The following is a 19658-nucleotide window of genomic DNA, read 5'->3' as shown; positions in this document are numbered from 1 at the left end:
ACTGTCTCACTCACCCATATGTCCCAGAGCTTGGCAGAAATGCAATCACAGTGCTCTGAGCTAGGATCCAATCTGTTCAAATGTCAAGCCACCTGATTAAAAATAGTCCTTTTGTTCCATCTTCTTCTTCTCCCCCAAACAGATGCTGGGGCTCAGTTTTGCCCTGTGACTCACCTAATTTGCCTCTTGTCATTCATCCACTGTGGCTTTTAGAACCAGAGATACCCAGGCAGTCATCAAGGGAAGAGACTATTAATCAATGGGCTAATGTGTGTGACACAGCGGACCCATGTGTCTCACAGAGCTGGCCCTCAATAAAAGCGCTATTAATAGAAGTAGGAGTATTGGTATTTGTATTGCAATACATTACTATTTATTTGGCTGATTATATTAGTTGGCTAGATTCTAAAGGTCACAAAGGAAGGATGTGTTCTAGGCTTCTCTCCTTGGCTTGTAGATGGCCATCTTCTCCTTGTGTTGTCTTCCCTGTTAGTGGCTGTGTCCAAATTTCCTCTTCTTATAAGGACACTGCTCAAATTGGTGTAGGGCCCATTCTAGGAACCTCATTTTAATTTAATCACCTCTGTAAAGACCCTATCTCCAAATACAGTCACGTTCTAAACTACGAGGGGGTTAGGACTACAATATATGAATTTGGGGTGAGTCACAATTCATCTCGTAACACTGATGTTTCTACTTGCAATGCCAAGTTGTTGTTTTTTTTTAAATCAAGTGTTAAGAAACAGTTCCAATAACTCAACATTTCAATCCCTAGGCCTTTCTGGGCTCCCATTTCCCTATAGAAAAATAAGGAGTTTACACCTGAAACCTATATAATTTTATTAACCAATGTCACCTCAGTAAATTCAATAAAAAATAAAAGTATAGAATTTGGGCTATAGGCTTTCTCGGGGAAGTAGAAATTGCAGACCTCTCTTCTCCCGCTTTCCACAGACATGGACCAATTTTAAAGCCTGTGTTCCTGCCTCCAAGTGCATGTTCTGAGTCAGCAGAAGTGAGGATGTAAGGGAGGAATCCTGGCTACATGAGAATTAGGTGGGCTTTGAAGGATGGGTAACATGTAGTTGAGGGGAGGGGAGGAGGCAGGGGTTTCCTGACAGGGGCTAGAATGTCAAGGATCAATGGCAGAAAGCCCATATTTTTCCTCTGCTTTTGAGATTTGAATGTACACTTTCCTACATCTAGATTTGCCAAACGAAATACCCACAGTTCTGAGTGCACCACTCAGATCCTGACGGGAATTCAGAGACCAGAGAGACGCAAGGGTACCATGTCCCATGTTGAAGTAACTCTCCATCTTTCAAGAGTGTGTTTCCTATGCCCGTGTCTGTTCTTGCCAATTATTCTACTAAGCTAATGGAGGGGAGTTAACAGGAAGCATCAGAGAGTTTTATAAAATTATCGTGTCAACTCTCTTCCTGTCAGTGAGCATAAGGGAAGAAGACAAGAAAATGATATTGTCGTTTAATAGTTCACTTTAGATCCTCATCTCTTATCACTCATCATTACGCCATATTAATTGCTTTGAATTGGCAATCTCTGGCTGTCAGTTACTCCATAAAGGATCTTGCTGAGATCTTGGCTGGCCAGCTTTCATTAGGAAGCATCTGAAACAAATTTAACTTGAGCAGATTAACTGGTACCATGCCCTCACCCCTACCTCCAACCAACAAGATACAGGTGGAAAAAAATGTGGGCTCTGAAGCCACATACACTTGAATCCTGGCATTGCCACTACCGAATCCTATTACACTGAAGGTACCACCTCACATCTTTGAGTCTCAGCTTCCCAGTATGTAATCCGGAGTAACACAAGCCTTTCTGGAGTCTTGTTGTTAGGGTTTGAGATGTATGGCGAAACATCTGACAGCCTTTGGCACAGACATCTATCAATAGTTTTAATTAGTATAAATCGAATTAGTAAAAATTGAAACGATTTAATGCACTTACCAAGATGAGGCCACCTTTTCTTTTAAAATACTTCCTGGTGTTCTCATTTTTTTTCATCGGGGGAAAGAGAAGGGCTGGGCTTAGTTCGGTTCAGCAAACGATCACTAGGTTTGAGAGCCGGGCATGCTATCCACCGCAGACCTAGAGACAACAGGAAGCTGGGATATCCGTCAAGTCTCTGAACAGAATGTGAACCCTCCAGCCACAGAAGCACATGCTGTTCCCTCTGCCTGGAATAAATGTTCTTTCCTTTCTTTCCCTAGTTGACCCATGGGAAGGCATCCTTTACTCCAAGCTCAGTGAGCACATGACTTTCTCCTCCAGGAAGCCTTCCCTGATGCTCCAGGGCAGCACCTGCCATGCATTCTTACAGTTCTTATCACAGTTGAAATTATACATAAATGATGTGATCTGAGGGTTGCTCCGCTCTCTTGAAGTTGGCAAGCTGCAGGAGTGCAGGACCACATGTGTTTTCTTCATTGTTCAATTCCCCTAATCCTGGCACCCTGAATGGAGGGGGGATGGAAAAGCTCAGAGAAAAGTCAAACACGTAAACAAAAAAAAAAAGCAAAACAATGTAATTACACCAGAGCAGGTGCAACCCAGTTGCCCCTGCGGCAACACCTTAGTCTCCTCTGAGCTCAGCTCAGGAAAAGGCAGCTCTAACTTGCACTTTGTCATCAATTGTCCTTGCCTCAGGGAGCTGCCGGCAGGCCCAGAGCTTTCTCTCACCATGCTACCCCCTCTCTCCCTGCTAGGAGGAACGCTTCGTGACACCAGTCCCTTTCTTTGTCCTTTTTCATTGTCATCACTACCGAAGTCCAGCAAAGCACCTGGTACATAGCGGTGTGCAAAAAGGACGCTGAATAAATGAATGAATGGATTAATAGACCTCAGTCGCTGGCTCAACAGCAAATCCCACTACTTCCAATTAAACAGGCATAAAACAGTATTGTGGCCTGGCCTGGATTTGGTCATTAGGGATTTGGGGAACTCTCCCCTCCCGTGGATGAAGAATTGTCAACTTTATGGAATTCCCCACATCATGAAACCCATTCCCTTCCAGACACACCAATCCAGAGGGCAGGAAGGGGCTTCCAAATCACCTTCATCAGCCCTTCAACCTGCAGGTGGGACCCCGGAGCCTGGCTCAGAGCCACGTGAGGAAGGGTGCTAGAAGGAGCACGGGAGTAGGAGTCGGAGCATGTGGTCACAGACCTTGGCTGTACCGCTGAGGCGCTCTGTGACCTTGAGTGAATCACTTCATCTCTCTGAGCCTCAGCTTCCTGATCTATAAACTTCATCCTACCTGAAAGGATGGGGGTGAGGATGAAAGGGAATCACGTCTGTGAGCATATTGGAAACCTCAAGAATCTGGACATTTGTTGGTCTGCACATGGCCCCATACACAGAGGGCAAGGAGAGGCTGACCAGAAGCAGGCCACTCCTAATGGGTAAGTGGCAAGTTTAATAAGCAAGGGAACTTATGAGGCTCGTCATCCACAGCCTCAAGACGAATGGGTCTCTACTCTCCCACCAGAATCTTTAAAGTTTCTACAGAGGCTTTAATGGGGTCAGTCACATACACGGTTCAGAAGCTCTCAACAACATAGCACTTTCGAGGCTGCGTTCTTGAAAATTACTCCAGTCGTGGGCACAGGGGCGGAGTGATCATTCCGAAGGGAGAAGGGGCGGGGCTCCAACTGCCCACATCCAGCTCTGGGTCAGCCTGTGGTCATATCCTCACCACAACCTCCAACGACATCTTTTGTCATCATGATTGCATTGGCACAAAGGCTTTTAGAAGGGATCTCAGAAGTAGTTTCAACTACCTTTGGTTCAGCGAGCATATAGAGCAGACCCCGCTAAGTTCCGAGCTCCCGCTTTGCCACATTGACCGCAAACAGGTAGCAATTATAAAAAAGACACCACATATTGATCTCCTGAAGGGTTCCAGGCACACAGTACCTTGTGCTGCCAATCCATTGTCTCATCTCTCCGCACAACAACCCTATTAATTGTGTCCAATTATTTATCCCCTTGTTGCAGGGAGGAAATTAAACCTCAGAGAGCTAAAGTGACCTTTGCAGGGCCACACGGTTAAGAGTGGAGGGGCCAGGACGGACTGCTGATCTTAACGGAGCCGGAATTGATGTTCTTATCCACCACCCAGGATAAAAATACAAACAACGCAATTGAAAACATGGCCAATGATTTTTTAAAACATTTCATATATATTCAAGTAGCCAATAAGCATAAAGTGTGCAACATCAAAAGCCATCAAGGAAATTCACATTAAAACTAAATGAAATACCACTTCACACCCACCAGAATGCCTAAAAAAATTTTTTTAACTGACATCAGATTTTAGTGAAATTGTGTAGAAACTTAAATTTATATGTTGTCTTGATATGTTGCTTATACAATGTATTTTCCTAGAAGGGAAAGTCTAGCAGTTTCTTATAAAACTAAACATACAGTTACCCTATGATCCACCAATCCCATGCCAAAATATTTACCCAAGATAAAGAAAACATATGGTCACAAAGAGCTTGTGCAGAAAATTTTCATAGCAGCTTTATTCATAATAGATGGTTACTGGGAAGGTATTTCTCAATAGGAAACTGTATAAGCGTACCACGGAATGATAGTAGGCAAAAAGGAGAACCCTTCTGATACAAGCAACAACACAGGAGAGTCCTAAAAACATTACACTGAGTGAAATAAGCGTAGACAAAGCAGTATACATCACATGAATCCATTCATGTGAAATTTTGGAACAGATATAATTATTTGATGGTGGAAAAATAACAGTATTTGCCTGAGGGGCGTGGGACCGACTGGGAAAAGACTTGACGGAAGTCTTGGGGCTGATAATATTCTATATTATGGTATGGTTTGGGGTTACACATAGGTGTTTGCCTTTACCAGAATGTGACTGATACATTTAATATGTGTTCATTTCACTGTCTGCCTCACAAGAAAAATCTGTGAACAAAATATTGGGGGGAAAGTAACTTAACCGATACCATTAATGACTGATTACTCAAAGAGGGGCTAATAGGCTCACAGTTCTTTTTATAGTGTGATAACAAACATCAAAAGAAACTGTCCTAAAGTATCTTTCTCTGCAGACCTACCAGTGTGACTTCAATTCCAAGAATGAAATCATCCATTTTTAATTAACAACTACAGGAACAAAACTATTCATAAACAAAGGTCCTCTCTCCCTCCTGACCACCATGTCATAATGCCATAGGGGGCCACATGTCACCACACCCCCACCCCACCCCCAGGCCCTTCTTTCTCTCCCTGAGCTCTGGATATGACTCGGGAGAATTTCCCTGGCACAGGCAGCCAGCCACCTCGCCCTCCTGGTGCCCAGCCCACACTCCAGCACCTGCTAATTGTAAGAAACAACATATGGCAGGCAGCCCGGCTGCAGACCCCGCCGGCTCTCCTGACTCGCAGCTCAGCCACGGAGGCAGGTTGCGTGCTGAGCTGCTGCGATCGAAGAGGTGTCATTAGAAAATGATTCATATCCCTCAGCCTTAATGAGGACTCACACGGAGGGCTTCCAATTACCCAATCGATGGCTGGAGTGCTGCTTCCAGCTAGCGGCTCCTTGCTTTCCTTTCTCTTCCTTAACCGTATGTGCAGAAGGGTTGGCTGCGCTCTCTCCCTGCTCTCCAAGCCCAGAAAGGAAATCAAACCAGAAAAAACATCTCGGGAGAAGATCATCTAACCACACCTGGTTCTGATGGATGAATCTTAACATGGCTGAGATGGAAGACAGAACTCTCCAGATGAAATCCAGGCCTAGAGAGAGGTGCTGGCTCTGTGAGCTGACATCTGACCTGGGACTGAAGGTAAAGAAGGGACCTGTCATTCAAAGATGGGGCAAAGAGGAATGTGGAAGATGAGGGAACAGCACATACGGTCCTGATGGTGGGAAGAGCCCAGCATGTCTGAGACTCGGGCGTGGACCATGTGGGTCACCATTGTGAGAGTGAGCGGACAGGACGCTGGAGGGACCCGAGAGCTGAGAGGAAGCCGGGGGAAGAACACACAGAGGCTTTGAACTCTGGGTCCAAGCACAGACCCCCACGCTCCCACTCCCTTTGTGTGTGGTATCTATGGGATGAAAACTTCTAGGTGTCCACCAAAATCCACCATCCCCATCTGCAATAGCAGTAGATTTATAGCAAACACACGCTACCCAGCCTGAGACCCACACACTACACCTCTTAACCCTGCCTGGAAGTGGTACATCTTTCCAAAAGAATATTAGTGGATATGTGTGTGCGCACATGTAACTTCCAAGCCTGGCCAGTGAAACCTAGCCTGCGTGGCCTTCCTGTACTTGTGATGTACTACTTACAGGGAGTAGCAGTGTGGCCCCAGGGGATGGCACAGCCACTAATAACTGTAAAGTTGAGGCCACAAATGACCATGGAGGCCGAGCCACCTACCTGCCTGGAATAGCCCCCCAGGACTATCAGCAGAGAGAATTCAAGTTCTCTGTTCCTTAAACCTCTGAATTAAGGGCTCTTTGTGAGATCAGTTTAGCCTACTCCAAGTAATACTGTTTGGCAAATACATACTTTTTTTAACCTCTGTGTATTTCTGTCTCTTTATTTCCAAGGAGGAATTTCTTCCTCCCCGGGCTCTTAGAAGAAATGAGTGAGCTGACATCAACAAGAGGCCCAGCGCTCACTGAGGAGGGGCTTCCTGCGTGTGTCTTCCCGCCCACCACTCTGGCTGGACCAATGTCTATCCAGCTTGGACCTGTCTGTCTTCCGCTTGGACCCTCTCCCACCTACCTGCCCCGACAGCGGCCCCACGGCTGCATCGTCCTGCCCTTACAGCGGAGAGAGGGCTTGTCGCCTCACGGAGAAGTCTGCATCTCTGCTGTCACCTATTTTTTGGCTGTCCACCGCCGGCAGCCAGACGATTGATCTCTTTGTTCCGGCAGGCTGTCCTCCCAGGCTCAGGGCTCCTTGTTGATTCCTCTTTATCGCTGCTTTACAGAAGCCAAGCGGAGCTCGCACGCCTTTGAAGGACTTCCTTCCAGGTTGCTTTGTGAGTTCACTGGCCGCTCAGCCCAGTGCAGCAAAAATTAAAATGCGTGAAGTGAGTAGAATCCCTGACTGCTAAAACCTTGAAAGGTCCGTAGGAGAGCATCTCTCTTCCGTCCCCCTTGTAATGCAGATGAGGAAACTGCAGTCCAAAGGAGGGTAAACTTGCAAGGTCACATACCAAAGGAAGCCACCTAGGAGCAAAAGCCATCAAAATCACATGTAGCCAACTTTTATATTTAGGGCATTGACAAATACTGGCCCGTGGACGAAGACCCCATAAAACAAGTAAGAGTTAGCCTGACCAGGCAGTGGCGCAGTGGATAGAGCATTGGACTGGGATGCGGAGGACCCAGGTTCAAGATCCCAAAGTCGCGAGCTTGAGCCCAGGCTCATCAGGTTTGAGCAAAAGCTCACCAGCTTGGACCCAAGGTCGCTGGCTCCAGCAAGGGGTTACTCAGTCTGCTGAAGGCCCGCGGTCAAGACACATATGAGAAAGCAATAAATGAACAACTAAGGTCTTGCAACGAAAACCTGATGATTGATGCTTCTCATCTCTCTTCGTTCCTGCCTATCTATCCCTCTCTCTGACTCCTTCTCTGTCCCTGTAAAAAAAAAAAACAAAAAAAAAACAAGTAAGAGTTGGGCTGATGAAAACCAGCCTCGCTGATTTAACACAGAGAATCAGCCCTGGTTATTTTGAAAGGAGTATTACTTTCTATGTATCTTAAGATTCGAACTCATTGATTAGAAATGAACCCTTGAGGTCCAGACCATTTGTTTGTGTGATAGGTTCTTTTTTTTTTTAATGCTTCCTGTATGCCAGGCACAGTGCACAATACTGAGATTCACCAGCAAGCAAAACCTGAGATGGCCGCAGCCTCACCGAGTCTATGTTTAATGCGAGGAGTAAGAACTAGAAAAAGAGAAACTGACCTGGTGGAGGAGACAGGGAATCCCTCCATAAGGGACCCTTTAAAAGTACCGCACGCAAGGCCTCATGCAAGGCTCTAGAGATATTGCTTTGAACAAGACGGACCAAACTCCCACCATAATTGTTTTACATTTTCACTCTAACTTGGCTCCTAATTTCTAACATGTCCGATTGCCATGGCTGGGTTTGTATATATTTTCTTTTCTCATCTCATCTCCCAGGGTTCATTGATACCTGGTCATAGTCTTAAGCAAAATCAGCTGTCTGTGAATCAGATGTGTGGCCTACGCCAGGCCAGTTCTCAGTGCAAATCTCCAGAAAGTAGTGACTTTCACACTGAAGTGTGAGTGACTGGTACCCAGACCACATGAGAGAAGCCTGGAGGGACTGAGAGTGTTTCTCTGGGAAAAGGAAAAAATTCATGTATGGTCAATGACTCCAAATATGTGAATGACTAGAAAACAAGAGCTCAAACTTCTCTTATGGAGTAAGAGAAAATTAATGTCCAGGTCATAGCCCTCAGTCTTTCATGAAGTCTTTCATGAAGAAGTCATGAAAGACTTCTTCATGAGGTATTTAAGCAGAAACTAGCTGGTCATTTACTGAAACTGGTTAGACAATGTCTATGGACCCTTAGACTCTTAGAACCTATTATTCTGTAATTACATTCTTAGCATTAAGTTTAGAAAAAACTTCTTAATATTCCTTTCAGAACCTGCTCCTTCCACAGCCTTTCCTATCCCAGTTGACAGAACTCAATTCTTCTAGTTGCTCAAGAAAAAACCTTGGAGTCCTCATTGATGCCTTTCTGTCTTTCACACACCATACCCAATATGCCAGGATAGCCAATGGTTCGACCCTCATGTATTACTATATCCAGCTATCTCCATGGCTTCCACCCTGGAAGAGGCCACTAGTATCCACTGTATTAGTCTAAGTTTTCCAGAGAAACAAATAATATGTATCTACTCTTTAGAGTAAATCTCACTATATATGAAGATATAATTATATACCATATATGATAGATAGATAGATGATAGATAGATAGATAGATAGATAGATAGATAGATAGATAGATAGATAGAAATTTATGATGAGAAATGAGCTCACACAGTTATGGAAGCTGAGATAAGCAGTTGGCAAGCTGGACAGTGAAGAAAGCTGATGATATAGTTCAAGCTCAAGTCCAAGTCCAAAGGCAGGAGAGAACTGATGCCCCAGCTCCAAGACAATCAGGCAGAGATAGAGAATCCTTTTTTCCTTAGCCTTTTATTCTATCCAGACTCTCAGTGGATTGGGCAAGGCTCACCCACATTGGGTAAGGCAATCTGCTTTATTCATCTACTGATTCAATGTTAGTCTCATCCAAGCACACCCTCACAGACACACACAGTATAATGCTTGACCAAGTGTCTGGGCACCTTGTGGCCCAGTCAAGCTGACACATAACTTCACCGTCATAGCCTCCCACCTCCATTTAGTACAACCCCATGTGTAAGGCCTCAAACATATACATACCTAGTCCTCAAGAAGCTAACAGTGTGGTAGAAGAAAAAGATACGATTAAATATCATACAGATGTAAGTTTATAATTATAAGTAGTGTCAATGGGAGGGCTCTGGCCCTATGAGATGATAACTTTATTAACTTGGTCGCATCAAGGGTATTTTAACTATACCCAATAATCTCTCACGTAGTTATAGAACTGTAAAACTTTTATTGGGTTTCACGAGCTCATGTCGTTCTACCAGAAACCTGGTGATGTGGAAAATACAAGGACGCTGATCTCCATTATACAGACTAGTAAACAAGGATTTTAAGAGGTAAACTGAGTCACCCAAAACCACATAATGAGAAAAGGAATGGACCTGATAGTCAAACAAACAACTAGGACTCTTGCACTGCCTCTCCTGCAGGTTCGTAATTACAAACTTTAATCCAAAAGTCTTACCAAGCACAGTAGATGACTCAGCAATGAAATTTAGGTACTATTACTGACCAGCTCACGAATGCACTGGGCGCAGAAAACATCCTAAACCAGTGGTCGGCAAACTGCGGCTCACGAGCCACATGCAGCTCTTTGGCCCCTTGAGGGTGGCTCTTCCGCAAAATACCACGTGCAGACACTACCTTGATAAGGAATGTACCTACTTATATAGTTTAAGTTTAAAACAATTTAGGTCTCAAAAGAAATTTCAATCATTGTATTGTTGATATTTGGCTCTGTTGAGTTTGCCGACCACCGTCCTAAACCAAGGTTTGATTCAGAGAAGGTTTTCACAAAGATTTTGTCAATTCCAAAATTACAGAAATTTCCTACACTCATTCAACAACCTTCCCACCCTCCCCAGTAACTATTATATATATGTCCAGATAGAATTGCACAGTAGGGAGAAGAAAGGAATCTAAAAGGAAAAAGAAAAAGCAAGAAAAGAAGAAGAAGAGAAGGAGGAGGAGGAGGAGGAGGAGGAGGAGGAGGAGGAGGAGGAGAAAAAGCTAATTTTTTCTACTTTCCCAAGAAGCCCTCCCTTGTTTGTTAAACACCCAAGTAAACCAGAACCATTCTGAATTCTGCATCTTCTATACCAGGGGTCCCCAAACTTTTTAACAGGGGGCCAGTTCACTGTCCCTCAGACCGTTGGAGGGCTGGACTATAAAGAAAACTATAAACAAATCCCTATGCACACTGCACATATCTTATTTTAAAGTAAGAAAACAAAATGGGAACAAATACAATATTTAAAATAAAGAACAAGTAAAGTTAAATCAACAAATTGACCAATATTTCAATGGGAACTATGCTCCTCTCACTGACCACCAATGAAAGAGGTGCCCCTTCCGGAAGTGCGGCAGGGGCCAGATAAATGGCCTCAGGGGGCCGCATGCAGCCCGCAGGCCATAGTTTGGGGACCCCTGTTCTATACCAAATCAGAAAACACAGGTAACTCTTCACCCTGCTCAGCTATACTCTTGCTGTAATATGGTTGTGACTAGGCCCAAGATCTAGAGGACTACTTGTTAACAAGAATACTCTAACTCAGTTAATTAAGCAGTCAAGAAACAAAAGAAAGTCATTATATAGATGGGCAGCCATTCAACGCCAAGAGACCCTAAGACAGTGGTTCTCAAAGTGTGTGCCAGGGCACCCTGGTGTGCCCTAGAAGATTTTCAGGTGCGTCCTATGGTATTCCAGAGAAATATGTGCCTGTTGGAGACCAAAAAACCAACAGGGTTTTTGAAGTTTAGATTTTGGGGGGACAGAGGTGTGGGGAATTGGCTGTAAGCTGACAGTCTGCCCAACTCCCCACCTCACTTGCCTGACTAGGTTGCAAAAGGCTGTTAAGCTGTGGTGCTGGATTGTTTACGCTACCCCCCATGTTCCCTGGAAAGACTGGAGGCAAGTTTCTTCTATCCTTTGTTTGGTGTAAAGTTAAGATGATATGTATGGTGGGGGTTTTCTACTCAACAAAATTAAGAGTAAAAAGAGAGGAATTCTTCAATGTATTAATGAGGAAATGAGAGTTTGCCTTTCAAATATATGCCCAAACATTGAAGAAATTGCTAGGACACATCAGGCTCATGTTTCTCATAAACACAGGAATGAAAAAACTTAACACAGTCATGCCGGGACCTGCTGAATTTACTAAATCTTACTAAGAATGTATCTATATATATATAAAGATAACTTTCTGTCGATTTTTTTATTTTTTAACCCCTCTTTTTTACAAATTCTAAAAAGCATAACTCAAAAAATGTAACGTAAAAATGTTTTTTAATGTCAGAATAAATTTAATTTTGTCGTATTTATTTTGTTTAATTACCATAAAAGCACACTTGGACTTTTTTTTCTTTAATATTTGACTTAATTTATTATAACATATTTCTCAGAAAATCTGTATATAGTGCACCTACAATTATTTGTAGAATTTTAAATGCACCCTGACTTCAAAAAGTTTGAGAACCACCGCTGTAGATAATGTCAGCCTTCTCTCTAGCAGCAAATGGGAAACAGAGCTATGTTTGAACAGGTTGCAGTCATTCTAATTTAATATGAAAACCTGCACGTTTCATACGGTTTTCTGCATCCATGTCTTTCCCTTTACACTTAGGACTTAAGGAACACTACACACTGGCAGGAGGCAAGGAGTGGATTCCAACTTGGGCCCCCATGGGTTGTTTGTATGTTATGTTGTTATGTTATGTTATGTTATGTTATGTTATGTTATGTTATGTTATGTTGTTATGTTATGTTATGTTATGTTATGTTATGTTCAGCTTCTCTATTAACTTAAGTCTGAGGCCTTGGAAGCTGAAATTCAAGGACATTCCATGACCCTAGTTTTCATGAAGCTATATCACCAATCCAGCCATATGATTGCAAGTGTCTTTCCCACTACACAATACCAGAACATTTTTAATTGTTTGAATGGTTGAGTGCCTGGCCTAAACCATGGTTCTTAGTGGCTGTTTTAGGTTCATTTTTGGATTCTTGATTTCAAGTCGCTCACTCCGCTGACTCAGCTTGCTCCTCTCCTTAGTGCCTCCGCAGAGGTCTTGGGAAGTCAGTTCCCGGCTCCAGCCTGACCCTGTCAGTCCCACTGGCCACATCAGGTGCCCTCTCCTCTTTCATAAAGGGGGAAATTGGAACACGGGCCAGCTTTTAGTAGTTAATTCACTTCTTCACCTTGGGGTGAATTCTACATTTGGCAATATACACTCAACAACTAAGCTTCTGAGCTCAGGGGGAAAAAAATAAATAAATACGTACAAGTCTTGCCATTAAACCAGATAGTATGAATCGTAATTAAAAACCACCATTATGCCATTTCAACAAGAACACTCCAGCCATCATTAAACTAAAACAGAATTCCTTCGGGGAGAAATTATTTTTCTTTTGATTTCTGTCAAAATGGCTTTGACTTTACAATGCATCCACAAAATGGTGTCTCCGGGCTCCGCCTCTACAGCCGAGCTCAGACAAAGGCTTAGAACAGACAGATGAAACCTCATTAAAGATTCACTTCAAATTAACTTTCCCTGCGTATTTATCTTTTATAATCTTTATTATTACTTTAAGGGAGAAAAAATAGAAAGAAAGCAAACCTCCCTGGATCCACACATAAATCTTCATAGTAGCCACTCAACAATATTATTAATTCCCCCTGAATATTCCAGCAAAGTACCAGACACTTATGCCATGGTAATTTATTGAGAAATCAAGCCGATATATTTTTTGATGATATTTTATGCCAGTGAAGGGAGAGGGGAAGCACTGCTGAGATAGGTGGAGATGAGAAAGAATGCAACATTCACAAGTGCTGATGTTCTGATAGAAGCAAGGTCATGATAGGAAAAAGGTAGGAAGGGGAATTAACCTCTGGGTGCCTCTATAGTGCACTGGGCTTATAGCAGGGTCCTTGTCTGGGCAAAGGCTGGGCGGCAGATTGTTTCCGGTGGTTGGAATTGAAAGATGGTCTTCTCCATTTGCAACTCAAAGAAGATGGAGGAACAATGTGGGAAGAGGACCTTGGCCAACATAAGGATTCTGGCATATTTCAGATATTTGTGATGCGTGAGGATGCCCCACAAGAGGTCGTATTAGAAGAAGAAACAGGGACTCCTGGGAGAACCACTAGAAGGGAAGACAGAGGCTAGCATTACAAATTGGATTCAACAGAAAGTCATGGGTGTCAAAAGGAAGGACGATCCTAGTTACAGGGAGAAAGAACATGTGCCTTTCTGTGCCCTTGAGGAACGTGACTTGAAACATGGTCATCACTAAAATGCTGTAGCACTCTGAGACTCAAGTAACGTGGTGTGACACCCTCCCAAGCCTAACACAAAAGAAGTGTTTGTCATGTTTTATATGATGACACTTAAACCTCTGGGCATGAGGCACATGCTGGCATTTCCAGTCCACCAGCACTGGACACTGGATGTTTCTGGAGTCCAGTGTCCCCATACCCGAGCACCAATGATAGCTCTGGAACAGAACCCCAGCTTCAGTGTGGCACCTCAGTGAACTCTTGGGCCCAAAGCAGTGGATTCCTGGCATAATGAGGCATGGAAAAAAGTAAAAAAAAAAAAGTTTTATTACTAAACCTTGAGACACTTAGGGTTCAAGCAACCGAACTGTGGGGCCACCTAACTGAGCATGAAAGAGGAGCATCCTTCCACCCACTCTCCAGACTTGGATCTTTGGCATCAGAATTCAGAGGTGGCATTTCCGGTTTAGCAGCATTGAGGAGTGACCTTTTCAACTCTTCTGCAACCTAGATGGTGCAGAGCTGTAAGTGAGAACATGAGCCATTGAAACAGTATTCTATCACACTCTGCCTGGGCAGACAGGGGAAAACCAAGTTTTAGACGCACGTGGATGCCATAAGCTTTCAGAAATTATTTGCAAAGGGTAGGTCTTTCCATAATCAAGATCCCAGATTGTAATTTATTTTTATTTTTTAAATATTTTTTAAATAATTTTTTTTATTTTTAAATTACAGTTAATGTTCAATATTATATTAGTTTCAGGTGTACAACTCAGTGATTAGACATTTCTATAACTTACAAAGGGATCACCCCAATGAGTCTAGTACCCTTCTGACACCATACATAGATATTACAATATTACTGACTACATTCCCTATGCTGTACTTTACATCCCCGTGACTGTTCTACAGCAACCAATTTGTACTTCGTAACCCTTTCACTTTTGTCACCCATCCCCCGAAACCCCCTCTCATCTGGCAACCATCAGTGTCTGTTCTCTGTGTCTGAGTCTGTTTCTGTTATGCTTGTTCATTTATTTTTTTTTTAGATTCCACATATGAGTGAAAACATCTGACATTTGTCTTTTCTCTGTCCGACTTATTTCACTTAGCGCTGTACTCTCTAGGTCCATCTGTGTTGTTGAAGATGGCAAGATTTCATTGTTTTTTTATGATTGAGTCATATTCCATTGTCTATGCACCACTTCTTTATCCACTCATCTATTGATGGATACCTAGGTAGCTTCTATATCTTGGCTATTGTAAATAATGGCTGCCATGAACATAACGATGTATAGACAGTCCCTGGGTTATGAACAAGATAGGTTCTGTAGGTTTGTTTTGCATGTAAGTTGAAACAGGTACATTTACCTATTAAATGTAACTTAGATGTTTGTCTCAACATAGTACTTATTTTTATCCTTCTGTGCCTATAAATACCTAACATTTTTAAACCTACAGAACCTATCTCATTTGTAATCTGGAGATTGCCTGTATATGTCTTTTTGAACTAGTGTTTTGAGTTTCTCCCAATAAATACCCAGAAGTGAAATTGCTGGGTTCTTCCTTATCTCTTCTTATAGACTTAGTTTTAAAGTCTATTTTGTCTGGTGTAACTATCGCTACCCTAGATTTTTTTTTTTAATTTCCATTTTCATGAAATATCTTTTTCCACTTCTTTACTTTTGGTATCTGTGTGTCTTTTGATCTAAAGTGAGTCTCTTGTAGACGGCTTATGTAAGGGTCTTGTTTTGTTATCCATTCAGCCACCATATGTCTTTTGATTGAAACATTTAATCTGTTTGAATTTAAAGTAATTATTGATAGATATGTATTTATTGCCATTTTATCACTCATATTCTTTATCATTTTTTCTTCTTCTTCTGAAAGAAACCCATTTAACATTTCTTGTAATACTAGTTTGGTGGTGATGAACTCCTTCAGCTTTTTCTTGTCTGGGAAGCTCTTTATTTTTCCTTCAATTCTAAATGATAGCTTTGCTGGGTAGAGTAATCTTGGTTGTAGGCCTCTATTTTTCATCACTTTAAATATTTTATGCTAATTCCTTCTGGACTGCAAATTCTATTGAGAAATCAGCTGACAGTCTTATGGGAGGCCCTTGTAGGTAGTTAACTATCTTTCTCTTGCTACTTTTAAGATTCTAACTTTATCTTTAACCTTTGGCGTTTTAATTATGATGTGTGTTGGTGTGGGCCTCTTTAGATTCATCTTGTTTAGGACTCTCTGGCTTCCTAAACTTTTAAGTCAATTTCTTCCACTAGGTTAGGGAAATTTTCTGTCATTATTTTTTTTTTTTTTTGTATTTTTCTTAAGTTGGAAATGGGGAGGCAGTCAGACAGACTCCCGCATGCGCCCAACCAGGATCCACCTGGCATGCCCACCAGGGGGCGATGCTCTGCCTATCTGGGGCATCGCTCTGCCACAATCAGAGCCATTCTAGCACCTGATGCAGAGGCCACAGAGCCATCCTCAGCACCCGGGCAAACTTTGCTCCAATGGAGCCTTGGCTGCGGGAGGGGAAGAGAGAGACAGAGAGGAAGGAGAGGGGGAGGGATGGAGAAGCAGATGGGCGCTTCTCCTATGTGCCCTGGCCGGGAATCGAACCCGGGACTCCCGCACACCAGGCCGACACTCTACCACTGAGGCAACTGGCCAGGGCCCTGTCATTATTTTTTCAAATAAGTTTTTAATTTCTTGCTCTCTCTCTTCTTCACTTAGCAACCCCACAATATGAAGGCTGGTATGCTTGAAGTTGTCCCAGACGCTCCTATACAATCTCTCTTTTTTTTATTCTTTTTTCTTTTTGTTGTTCCAATCCGGTGTTTTCTGCTTCCTTATCTTCCAAATTGCTGATTTGATCTCCTGCTTCATCTAATTTACTGTTGATTTCCTATAACATATTCTTCATTTCAGTTATTGTAGTCTTCATTTCTGACTAGTTCTTTTTTGTTTCCTATCCTCTTTTTTATGTTTTCTATCTCTTTGTTGAAGTTCTCACTAGATTCATCTACATATTCTCTAAGTTCTTGAGCATCCTTATAAACAGTGTTTTGAACTCTGCATCTGTTAGATAGCTTGCCCCCATTTTGTTTAGTTCTTTTTCTGGAGTTTTGTTCTGTTCTTTCATTTAGGACACATTTCTTTTTCTCCTCATTCTGGCTGCCTCCCTATGTTTGTTTCTATTATTAAGTCGAGTTGCTATATCTCTCAGGCTTGGTAAAGTGTCCTTATGTAGTAGGTGTCCCAGAGGGCCCAGTGGCCTTCCCGGTCACCAAAGCTGGGCACTCTAAGTGTGCTTCTCCTGTGGGCTGTGTGCACCCTCCTGTTGTAGTTGATTGATGTTGGTACATCATTGGGAGAGATTTATCCCCAGGTCAATCAGCTTCCAAGACTGATCATAATCACCAAAGAGAATCTGTTCTGTAAGGGCCAACCTCATGGAGTAGGACCGGCTTCAGAGGGCCTCTGGTGCCTGCTAAGTCTGCTCCTTGAATGTGTAACTTTAGAATCGGTTGGGTAATATTCCAACGTGGTCTGAAGCTATCCAGTGGGTGTGCTGGTTCTGGGGCATCTCTGTGGGAGATGAAGGCCAAAGTCAGCCACCGCCTGTGCCCTACCTGGACCACTGCGCATGAACTACACAATGATCTGCAGATAGACAGCTGCTACTTGCACTGGGCTTGGAGGTGCCCAAGAGAGACCAAGCTGCAACCCAAGGCTGGCCACCACTACTATCAGGCCTGGGACCACTTAGCAAGAGGTACAGGGCATGTCAAAACCAGATGCCATTTGTTTGAGAGATTTTAGAAAATTCCATAGCATAAACCACTGGAAATAGTTTGGAAGAACCAACAAGTTGGGTGGTTTGGGGTCTCAGGAAGTCACTAGGGTGAAGTGAACAGTGTTAGCTCAGTTGATGGAGACTCAGATATGGCATTTGCCTGCCGGCTCTGTGAGGAGGGGGTTCAGCAGAAGAATGATGGTTTCTGCCAGCACTTCTGTCCAGGAGAAAGCTGTCCTTCCAATCCTCATTGGACAATTCAATCCACCCCTTCTTCCCCTCATATATCTTAAGAGCCTTTTGAGCTGTTGTGAATCCAAGTAAGTCCTTTCACGGGCCCTTTAAAAGGAACACTTAGGACTCCAGGACCCTTTCATCTCACTCAGCCTCAATCCCTGCTGGTTTTCAGAGGCAGAAGGCATAGGGACTTCTCTTCCAGGCACTGGAACCCTGGTCTGGGGAGTCCCAGTGTGGGGCTAGGACCTCAGGCTGGGCCTCTGCAGCCAGAATATCCCTCCTGATTTTCATCTGCTACACGCTGGTACGGGAGGAGGCCCTTCAACATCTTGGTCCCTCTTATCAGTCTCGATGTGGCTTCCCTGTTATATCCTTATTTATAGAACTCATGTTCACCTAGAATCCAGGTGGTTCCAAACGATGGCTGTTTCGTGGTTTAGTTGTAATTTTGATATGGTTGTGAGAGGAGGCAAGCACAATGTTTACCTATGCTTCTCTCTTGATAGGGAGTCCCCAGATTTTAATATAATTTTTAATTAAATCATCCTTATCTGTAAGCTAATTGACAAGTGTTAGAAAAATTCACTTTTACTATTACAAAGCAGAAAGCTCGGTACATACAATTTAGGAATTGCTGCTACTCATATAACTATTCAGACTTTATTTGGAGGTTAACAGAAAGAGGAGGCTTGAACTTAAGCCTAATAATTAACACCACGTAATAGTTTAAACTAGAATTTTTAAACCACGCTAAAGGCTTATGTGCCTCTTAACGAATGTTATCATTGTAGCATATTGCCTAGGTTCAAGTTCTTCCTTCAAAACATCATCAGAACAACCTGAGTTGAAGAGACTTTCGAACACTTGCCATCTCCTGCTGCTGAGTGTCCATCACCGTTTGTTCTTGCAACATAGCCATTCCTTTTGCAAGTTCATTTTGTGCACCAGTAAGTCGAGTATCGTGATTCTTCTCCCAGTCCTCCACACTCTTTGTGAACCGCTCACATAACTGTTTAATTGTTTTCCCGTCTCTGGCTCTGAACAACTCTAGATTGTTGAAAAACCCTTTGTTGCTGTCAAAACAAATTAGCTAGTTTCTCTTCTTGTTCCTCAGCTTTCTGCACATCTATCTCCCACTGCTGAAACAAAGTCCGAAACCGCTGAGAATATTCTTGGTTAAGCCTCTGCCTTTGATCTTGTGGGGTTTTCCAAATATGTTTAATTTTCTGGTTACTGGTTTTGAGACAAGCCTTGGTATACATTGCCAGTCTTTTGCTCTTTGTAAGAATGTTGTTCATGTCTGCTCCAAATAATTCCAGCCTATTCTGTACTTCACCCACCCACCTCCCTGTCTTCAACTATTCCTGCAGAAGTCCTTTCCTTCCCAAGCTTATCAGCCACTGGAATCTTCACATCAGTACCCTCCTCTGAACCACTCAGATCATTTCCATCTTCTTTCTCAAAGCCAGAGGTCCTTACAACCTGATTCTCCATTGATGTCTTCCCAGATTTCCTGGTATGTTTTCTTCCAGAGGGCACCATATTTAGATTATTTTCTCACTCACTGATCAAGTGTAACCTCTGACTCTCACTCACACCCTAGATAAACTCCCGCCCTCCTCAGATATCTTTGCAGATATCTCCCTACATTGTAATTTTTTTTTTAACTTTTCCATTGGTTTGAGAGAGAGAGAAGCATCAACTCATTGTTCCACGTAGTCGTTCCATTTAGTTGTGCACTCATTGATTGCTTCTCATACAGGCCCTGACCAGAGACTGAACCCACGATGGAATGATGCTTTACCCACTGAGCCACCCAGCCAGGGCCAAGTCCAGGTGATTTTTGAGAGTAGGTTTCATAAAGCTGGGAA

The 19658-nt window shown here is 43.0% G+C and overlaps 1 pseudogene; it reads right to left on the bottom strand.

Moving 5' to 3' along the window:
* Window positions 1-18616: 18616 nt before the first annotated feature.
* LOC136336516 (synaptonemal complex protein 3 pseudogene) lies at window positions 18617-19329 on the bottom strand (annotated as a pseudogene).
* Between the last annotated feature and the right edge of the window lie 329 nt (window positions 19330-19658).

Source organism: Saccopteryx bilineata, chromosome 4 (assembly GCF_036850765.1).
Source record: "Saccopteryx bilineata isolate mSacBil1 chromosome 4, mSacBil1_pri_phased_curated, whole genome shotgun sequence".
Classification (NCBI taxonomy): Eukaryota; Metazoa; Chordata; class Mammalia; order Chiroptera; family Emballonuridae; genus Saccopteryx; species Saccopteryx bilineata.
The sequence above is the reverse complement of the archived record's forward strand: the minus strand, read 5'-3'. Positions and strand labels throughout refer to the sequence as shown.